General features: G+C 50.4%; 1 long non-coding RNA gene across 1 annotated transcript; it reads left to right on the top strand.

Annotated features, from left to right (window-relative positions):
* Positions 1 to 844: 844 nt before the first annotated feature.
* LOC307093629 lies at positions 845 to 4,524 on the top strand. Its single transcript, XR_013812994.1, has 3 exons — positions 845 to 1,524; positions 2,087 to 2,437; positions 4,381 to 4,524. It is a non-coding gene; the product is annotated as an uncharacterized lncRNA (long non-coding RNA).
* The last annotated feature ends 4,105 nt before the right edge of the window (positions 4,525 to 8,629 follow it).

An 8,629-nucleotide genomic window follows, 5' to 3' on the forward strand; every position in this document is an offset into this window, starting at 1 on the left:
CTCTGCTGTCAGGTGTGAATCTGTTTTGGTTTTAAGAGGCAGGCAGCGGAAGAGAAACCAGCCGACTCAAGCCTGTATTTCCATCCACCCCCACCCTGTAAAGAGGTTTGGTTTTGTTCCAACAAATAAGGAAGATTCTGAGATGACTATAGAACCTTGCATCTCAATTTTTACAGATTTCTCAACCTCAAGTGTCACAAGGCAGTTCTTGAGAAAAAGACCAACATCCTCACAACAGTAGTTAGTGAAAGAGAAAGTAGAAGAGGAAAGCATCACAGTATTTCTTATTTAAGAGAATTTCCCTCAACTAATAAACACCAGTTTACATGTTGGAAGGACTATCTGAGTGCTCATGATAGAAGTGACAGGCTACATATCTGGAACGGTGATGTTTCTAAACACTGTGGATAAAGAAAACAGTCTGAAAAGCTTCTAAAGAGAGACGGGCAGGGTGCTCAAGGTCCTATAAAAAGGAGCAGGAATCAGGAGGACCTGGGTTTCTCAATAGTAATCCTGGAAGCTAGAACATATGGACCTTTGCTTTCAATATTCTGTGCAAAAAGCATTTTCAACCTAGAATTTTACATTTGGTCCAACTCTCAAGCAAGGACATTTTCCGACAAGCCAGGTCTTAAATACACTGAGTGGCCAGATTGTTATGATCTCTGAACGTATAATAATCTGGCCACTCAGTATATATATGTATATGTACACACACACACACACACACACACACACACACTATATACTATATATTAGAGGCCCAGTGCATGAATTCGTGCGTGGGTGGGGTCCGGCCAGCCTGGCCAAGGGGAGGGGACATGGGCGGTTGGCCAGCCTGTGGGTCGAACTCCTGGTCGAGGGGACAATTTGCAGTTAGCCTTTTATTATATAGGATCTACCTGAGTGGCCAGATTATTATGCGTTCAGAGATCATAATAATCTGGCTACTCAGTGTATTTGCCACTTAATGAGAGATGCTGAGAATGGCCAGCTAGCCTCCATATTTGGCTGAAGCCCAAAGCCGCCATCATCCAATGAACTCCTGAGACACGTGACTACATCAGAAATTTTATTTTTAAAGAAGACTACTTAATATGTTTTGAGTATTCCCAGTTTCAGAGGTTGGTTTTTGAAGTTTGGAGTTAGAACCAGCAGCCATCATTTGTCAGCACTGGAGGCTGCTCGATGGCACCTGTGGTCATTGTGTTGGTCACACACAGATGCCCACTTCCCGCTGAGGTCTGGGGGCAGGGTTGGCGGGGGCGGGGGGAGAGAAAGGTATTTTTAGTGTCTCCTTGCCAGTACTGGGGACCCCAGGGGTACTCCCAAGTAATTATTCTTTTCTTTTCTCCACATAACTAAGGTAATGTTTATTTCATTTTCAACTCCTACTTAAGAGATTTGGTTGCTGATGAAGATGCTACTTAACTGAAGTTCTGTACTGTTGGAATATCTTCATAACGAAACTTCAGATTTTTGTTCTGACACAAATTTGTACTTTATGAAACCTTGGATAAACAGGTATGGAAATAAAATAACAAAACTAGCTTTCAGAATAACAGAATCTATAAATTTCCATCTGCATCGAAGATTTTATTGCACGCACGCCAAATTCAGCATTTTCCCTAGAGTAGAAAGAAAGGGGGGGGGAGTGTCTTTTTTTAACAGGCATAACTTAAGAAAAAGGGGCACGGTCAAGGTTCATTGTTCCGGTTACTTCTAAGCAGATTCTAGCAAATGAATTAGTTTCTTTGCACATCAGCTTGTGGGTGTTAGCAAATCCCACTCAGCTGGTATTACTACACAGTAAGTCATTTTTTAAAATAATCAAGTCTGCTTTTTCATCTTGTTTGACTATCTCACATAAATAAATGACAAAACAATTCCAGAGTCACGTACTTTCTCTTTGGCTAAAGAAGAAGAATGATGAAAATGGCCCACTATTTTGTTTCGGCCTGTAATTCTGTTCAAATATGCTGTTATAATGTCATTCTTAACATACAGCTTAAGGATGTATACGAATTTTTTGTGTGTGTGATTCCTAAATCACTTACTTTCTTCACGATGATTTTTCTATTGGCAGCCTAAAGATTGGTTTCCTGTCCTCTGAATATGTTTTCTACCAGTTTCATCGTTCTCTTGCTGAGACTTCCCCAGCTAGAGCACCACAACTAAACACCAAGAGAGAAAACGTACAGCATCATCAGCCTCACGGATAATCCTGGTTTTGAAGTTACCAGACATGATTCTAAAAAAATAATTGATTGGTATTTTTAGGAACAGAGGACAAGACAGAAATTTCACCAGAGAATTGAAACCTATAAAAAGAGTCACATGGAAATTACAGGACTGAAAAAATAACCGAAATTAAGCATCCCATCGTGGGCTGCACATCTTATACAGCAGAAGAGAGAATTCATGACGAGGAAGACAGGTTAATAGAAAATACTGAAGTGAGGAGAGAGCGAGAGAGAGAAGATGGAAAACAGAAAAAGAGTGGGAGACGCACGTGAAACAGAAGGGGCCTCGTACGAATGTTATTAGTGTCTCAGAAGGAGAGGGGAGAGAGGAAGGGACAGAGAGCACTTTAAGAACCGCTAGCCAAGGGAGAAGAAAATGTTTCCTTCGCCTCATTTTGTCCTAAAAACTTCCTTTTTTATGCATTATTTATATATTTATTATTATGTCTGGATTGGAGGTGACTCATCATGGGTGATGTTTGAAGCTTTTTCCTCCTTATGAAATGTTGAAGGGACGAAGTACCTCCTCACAGGTCATGGCAAAATGTCTTGAAATAGCCGTGGCCTAAATAGAATTAAATAACAAAAAGCGAAACACAGTTCTTCAAGTTTATTTTGTTAGTGTTGTGAATGCTGGTACATCAAACCGTTCTATGATTCTAATTATGTTGTAACTTAACCTCTATTGTCCTTTTTATGGAGCTTAGCTTTAGATGAATATTTTTAGTTCAAAAATTTCTTCAAATAGTTATCTGACTAACCACCCTATCTTACCCTTCATATCAACTGATAATCTGTTTCCTATATATATTCAACTATTCAAATGTTTTTTATAATAGTTTTTAAATAAAATAACTCATGAATTATGGCAGCATTTCAATGCTGAAGAATTAGACATATGTTTATATTCAACTTATTTATAGAATTAACACATATTCTATACACAAGGAGATACTCCAAAATACATCTAAAATGATGACTTACTTGAAGGTAAATATTCTAATGATTACTGACATTTTTGTGCTAATTAGATATGACAGTGACTCTCAAGGTCACACAATTGTTGGCTGTCACAAACTCATGGATGCCAGGAGTGACGTTGAAGTGTGCCTGTGGCTCTCTGGCCTCCTTAAGTCTGAGGCTCAATACCAAGGCCAAAACCAGTTCCCAGCCCATGCATGCCATGCCCCATTTCTTAGGAGGTCTCCTACCAAAATGAATGTGTAAACCAAGAAAGAAGAAAGCTTGACATTCAGGCAACACAAGGTCCAACTTAATGGAGGGAGGAAGCAAATCTCTAATTGATGGTGAAAGGAGGCTTTGGGTCCACGGCTGTGCAACAGGTGTAGCTGGCAACCAGTCCAGCAGGTCAAGAGGATCCAGAGATAGAGCTCCAGGAAGTTGAACTTGATAGAATACCTGCTGTGTCTGAAGGATAGGGGAAGTGGGGAAGGGTTTAGGTGGATAGGTGAGAGCTGAGGTTAGGGTTAGGGTTAGGGTTAGGGTTAGGGTTAGGGTTAGGGTTAGGGTTAGTGCCAGCTATGGAAAATTGTATCGGACACACACTCTATGAGCCTCTTCTAGCTTTTGCTACAGCGGGCCAACCAGCAGTCCCCAGAGTTTGTGTCCTCCCATCACGTCCAGTGTTGGATGAGACCCTTTGCCATGGGGTGTGGGACCTGGTATCTCACGTGGGCAGCCCAAGAAGAGACCAGATAATACAATCTGGACGTGCCTGGGAATACATTCACAGTGAGAGAGCGTTACCAAATGAGAGACCAGAGACAGGAAGGAGGCAGACAGATGAATTCCCTTTCCTTCTTCTCTTCCATGGTGGATGCTAAGATGTGGTTTCACCTTGCAGGTGCAAATGAACATCCCTGCAGAGTTGGTCATGCCACCGGCTACAGCTCCTCATGGCTCTCGTGTCACCAAGGTGGTGACACACCGCTTTGCATTGTTGCCCATCTTCAAAAGATACATTTAAAAATGCATTTCCGGTGCTAGTTATGATAAAGGGCAAGAATGTGGTTTTGTTGCTGTTCACTCTAAGATTGAATTAGGGTAAATGCATGTTTAACTTCTAAGGAAACTTCCAGTTTTCTGACGTAATTGTACCTTTTTCTATGTCCTCCAGCACAGGAGATTTGCCTGTGATGCTCCTCAAAGGAGTGGCCGTCTCGTCAGAACTTCCTGCAGTCGGCAGTGGGCCTGTGTCACCTGCAGCGATGGCGAGGAGCCCCCGCCTGGCGCTGCGTGAGTCAGACCCAGCCTGCCCCCTCACTCCAAGGCCACTGAGCATCAGACACGGGGCTTCCCCCGCCTGGGGTGGACTCTTCCCTGTCCCCGGCGGGAGTCAGCTGCTGGCAGCTCTGGCAGCCGCAGCAGATCAGAAGCCAGGGCCGCGGCCGGAGCTGCTTGAAAGCACTCTCTCCGGTGGGAGCTTCTGTTGTGCCGGCCGAGAAGCCTCGCGGTTTCCCAGGGCGGTGATGTCCGGGCTGGTGGCTGGAGCTGTCCAGGGCGCAGACCCACCGGGAGGGAGGGGGTTGTGTTCGCCCGGAAGGAGGCACCACTCAGCACCAGATGCCCCGCGTGGTCCTTTACGAGCACGGTCGCTAACCCCACAACAACTCTGCAGGTTTGTAAGCCTTGTTCTGTCCTGGAGATGAGAACCTGGCGTTCAGAGAGGTCAAGTAACTGGCCAAAAGGCACAGAGCACTAACTGGGGGATCAGAGATCCATCCATCCACCCATCCATCCATCCATCCAGAGTCCCGTGTTTCCCACTAACATCCCACTGGCCCCCTTCCAGGAACAGGCCAGGTGGTGGTGCTGGATGCTGAGAACTAGCAGTTGGTGCAGAGGTTCCCAGGGAGAAGGGCCCCAGAATCTGTCTGCTCCCAGATCACTGCCCCCCGGGGCTAGGGGTCAGCTCGGGCCAAGAGCAGCACCTGCGAGGCTCTGGCAAAGGGCTTCATCATTGTCCTCGTCACGGCTGTCGCTGTGGTTCGGCTGCACGCTCCACAGCCGATGAAAGCCTTGCACATCCCTCCTTTTATTTGAACTGTGACACCCTGCCAGGTAGATGTCAACGATTCTCAGAATGAAACTCAGAAGCGTCCTTCCTCCCAGAATCTTCCTTCCCCGTGAGCGGTCAGGGAAGCCCCTCTGGGAGGCGGGAGGGAGGAGCCGGCTCCCCACCTGGGCAGTGAGGGGCCCGGCCAGGTATCTGCAGATGGAAGGACGGACGGACGGACGTGAGTCCTCACCCAGGTGAGGGCGGAAGACGCCCGGCCCCGGGAATCAGCGAGCATTTGAACTCAGCCGCAGAACAGCAAATATTGATTCAAGAAGCTGCCCAAAGGAGCTGACATTTTTATAGTCAACAAATCAAACCCAGCCCCTCCCGGCGCCCCGGGCACAGGCCCTTCCTCTCCAGGCTGCCAGGGCCCAGCTCCGTCAGCGCCCTGGGAAGAGGAGGAAGAGCGGGTGGGAAAGGTCCACAGGGCCTGGCTGGCGTGGCCACTTCGCCTTTCTGGGGGAGGAGGAGCCCCCCTGCAGGGGTGGGACCTGGGGAACCAGCCAGCCAGCCCGACAGGTGTCAGAATCCCCTGGGACAGAGCAGGACCTGGGCTGAACCCCAAGGACAACAGACACACCCCACACAGCTTCCTCCTGGGGTGGCTCTCTGCTGTGTAGCACGGCCTGGGGCCCCTCATTCAGGGATGAGGAACCTGAGGCCCAGAGAGAACAGGGCCTCTCTAAGGTAAACAGCAGGCGCACAGCGGCCCCCCCCCGCCCCCACCTTCTGTTCAGGCAGAGGGAGGGTCCTCTCCCACGAAGCGGGAAACGAGGCAGTCGCAGTAAGCAGGCAGATGCTGCCCCTGCCCTCCGGCTCTGCCCACATGACCCGAAGCTGCACTGACGCGCCCGCCTGCATCCTTTGCTCCAGCAGGTCCCTTACCTGGAATCGCTCCCTTCCATAACCTCCTTGGAATGCTGCTCCCCACTCGGCCGGCCCTGGCTAAAGCACAGGCTGGTTCCCGTTGGTGGCTCTTAGGCTGCTGCGCCTGGGGTGCATCATTCCTGGCCTTGTCTCTCAGTCCTTCCAGACCAAGAGCCCCGGCAAGAGCAGCGGCTGCGCTGGGTCCATTCCTGTTGCCTCAAAGAGCCTAGAAAAGTGCCTGGTGTTTAGCAGGCCTTCAGTGTCTGTGGAATTGAGTTAGAACAATGCAAGGCACATGATGCAGAAACCCAGGGGCAAATGCGGCTGCGTGTGGACCAGGGAGGAGGCTGAGGAGCCTGGGAGGGAGGCATGTTCCTTCTCGGCTCTCGCAGGCTCAGCCTTGTCCTCCTCCATCCACCCATCACGAGGGGTTGAGCCTCTGGGTGGGTCGGCCCTGGCTGGGTGCTGCGAAGGCGAAGGCGGGGAGCTCGCGCTCTGCATTCTGGGTGGAGCTTCTGGCGCACACGGGCATCCTGGCCAGGGACCCAGAGGCACTGGTCTGCACCGGCCTCTGTGGGCTGAGGCTCCGGGACTTCTTAGAGAGGAGGGCAGCCCCTCTCGGGACCCCCCGCCCCAAGCGGAACTGCAGGGCAAACAGTGGTGCTCAGTACTGCTGCACACCAAAGGCGCTCCACCTTGCGGGCGCCGGAGGGTGCACATTCCCGGCCCCGTGCTGGGTGTTTGCATGGAGCTAGCTCAGGGCAGAGGTGGTGCAAACCCCTCTGAGCTGGGCACACAAGTGCGGATTTCATCACCCCCAGGAGACCCTCCAGGATGCTCTCTTGTCCTGAGCAGGCAGTTCTGTGCCCTAAGGCCATAGGGCCACCCAGGGGTCAGTAGTAGGGGGCTCCGCTAGTCTCCACAGGAGGCCTCCATATAAGGGTGTGTCCAAGGCGACCGTCCCCTCTGTCACCAACTCTCAGACATCGGGCAGGGAAGAAAGGGCATGCAGACCAGCAGCTGATCTTTAGGAAGCTGACCCAGGAGCATTTGTTTCTTGATCATATCTGTCTGCCTAAACTTTGTCATGTGGCCACACCCACCACAAAGGCCTCTGGGAAATGTAGTTACTAGTGGGGCAGCCACACGCCCAGCTTAAACTCAGCAAGGTTTATTATTCAAATGAAAAAGAGAGGATGGATACTGGGGACAGTTAGTGGTCTCGGACTTACTCCCACCCACTCTGAACAGTGCCTAGTTGTCCTCACGGGCCCTCCATGCCCCCCGCCAGCTGGATCGCCAGCCACCATCCAGCTCTGAATGACCTTGGGCGTCCTTTTCCTCGTCTGTAAAAGAAGAGCTTCAGACCACGGATCACTGAGGTTTCTTCCAGCACTGCCACTTGACGTCCGTGGTTACAGGCGAGTTATTCAACCTCTCTGGGGTATCAGTTTCCTCATCTAGAAAATAGAGATTACAATAGTTCTTACCTCAGAGGGCTGTTGTGAAATCATCCAGGGTTATGCCTGACATATAAGAAATAATCAATCAGTGCTTGCTATAATCAAAATAATCTGAGTTCCGTCTGTCATTTCCTTAGAAAGAATCTGATGTACTGGCTCATACCGAGGCCTCACACAGGGTCAGTAAGTACTTGGCACAATCCCGGTTCTAACCCTCCCTCTGTAACAGGAACAGACATCACTAATCAATCAAGACCTTCTCCGTGTGAGCCAGCCTCAGAGGCCTCAGTGCAGCCCCACCACTCAACCCAAGATGGCACCCCCTCGTCCAGGAATCCTCCTCGCTTCAACCCCAGGTATGCTCCCGTCCCCTGCACATACTCCTGTCATGCTTGTGATATGCTCTACCGTGATTTCCTTTTTGCCTGTCTGCGCCCCAGCTAGACTGAGGACTGCTTTGGTCTCTCGAAGGTCCAGCCCAGTGCCTGGAATCTTGTATATATTGAAAAAATGAATGCTACACCCCGGGGCTGGCAAGTGGGGAGATGTTTAGGGATGGGCAGTGGCTACGGGACCACCTCACAGAAGGCCATGTTCCCTGTCTCCGGAAGCTGCCGCAGGAGCTGTGGGGCGGGTCTTCCAGCCCAATGTCCCCCGCAGGGCAAGCTGGACACTTCCGAGTGATCTGGGACAGCCAGCGCAGGTGGGGACCGCCCCAGGCCAGTGAACATGGTGGCCCCATGATTGCTCTGAGGGGCCTGCCCTCCCCAGGGCCTGGGTTGTTGGCCTGCACCTCGGGCTCCAGGCTGCAGGGCAACTCCCAAGCGAGCCAGGCACCTGCTTTCTACTCCAACAGACTGACACTCAGGATCACCTTGGTGACATAGCGAATGGGGGGGAGGGGAGCGGGGGACCTGCCACCTGCCTGGTTACCCCAGAGAGGTGCTCACTGCTGGGGCTCAGGCCGGCAGGGTGGG

This window comes from Cnephaeus nilssonii (assembly GCF_951640355.1).
Source record: "Cnephaeus nilssonii genome assembly, chromosome: 21".
NCBI classification, from domain to species: domain Eukaryota; kingdom Metazoa; phylum Chordata; class Mammalia; order Chiroptera; family Vespertilionidae; genus Cnephaeus; species Cnephaeus nilssonii.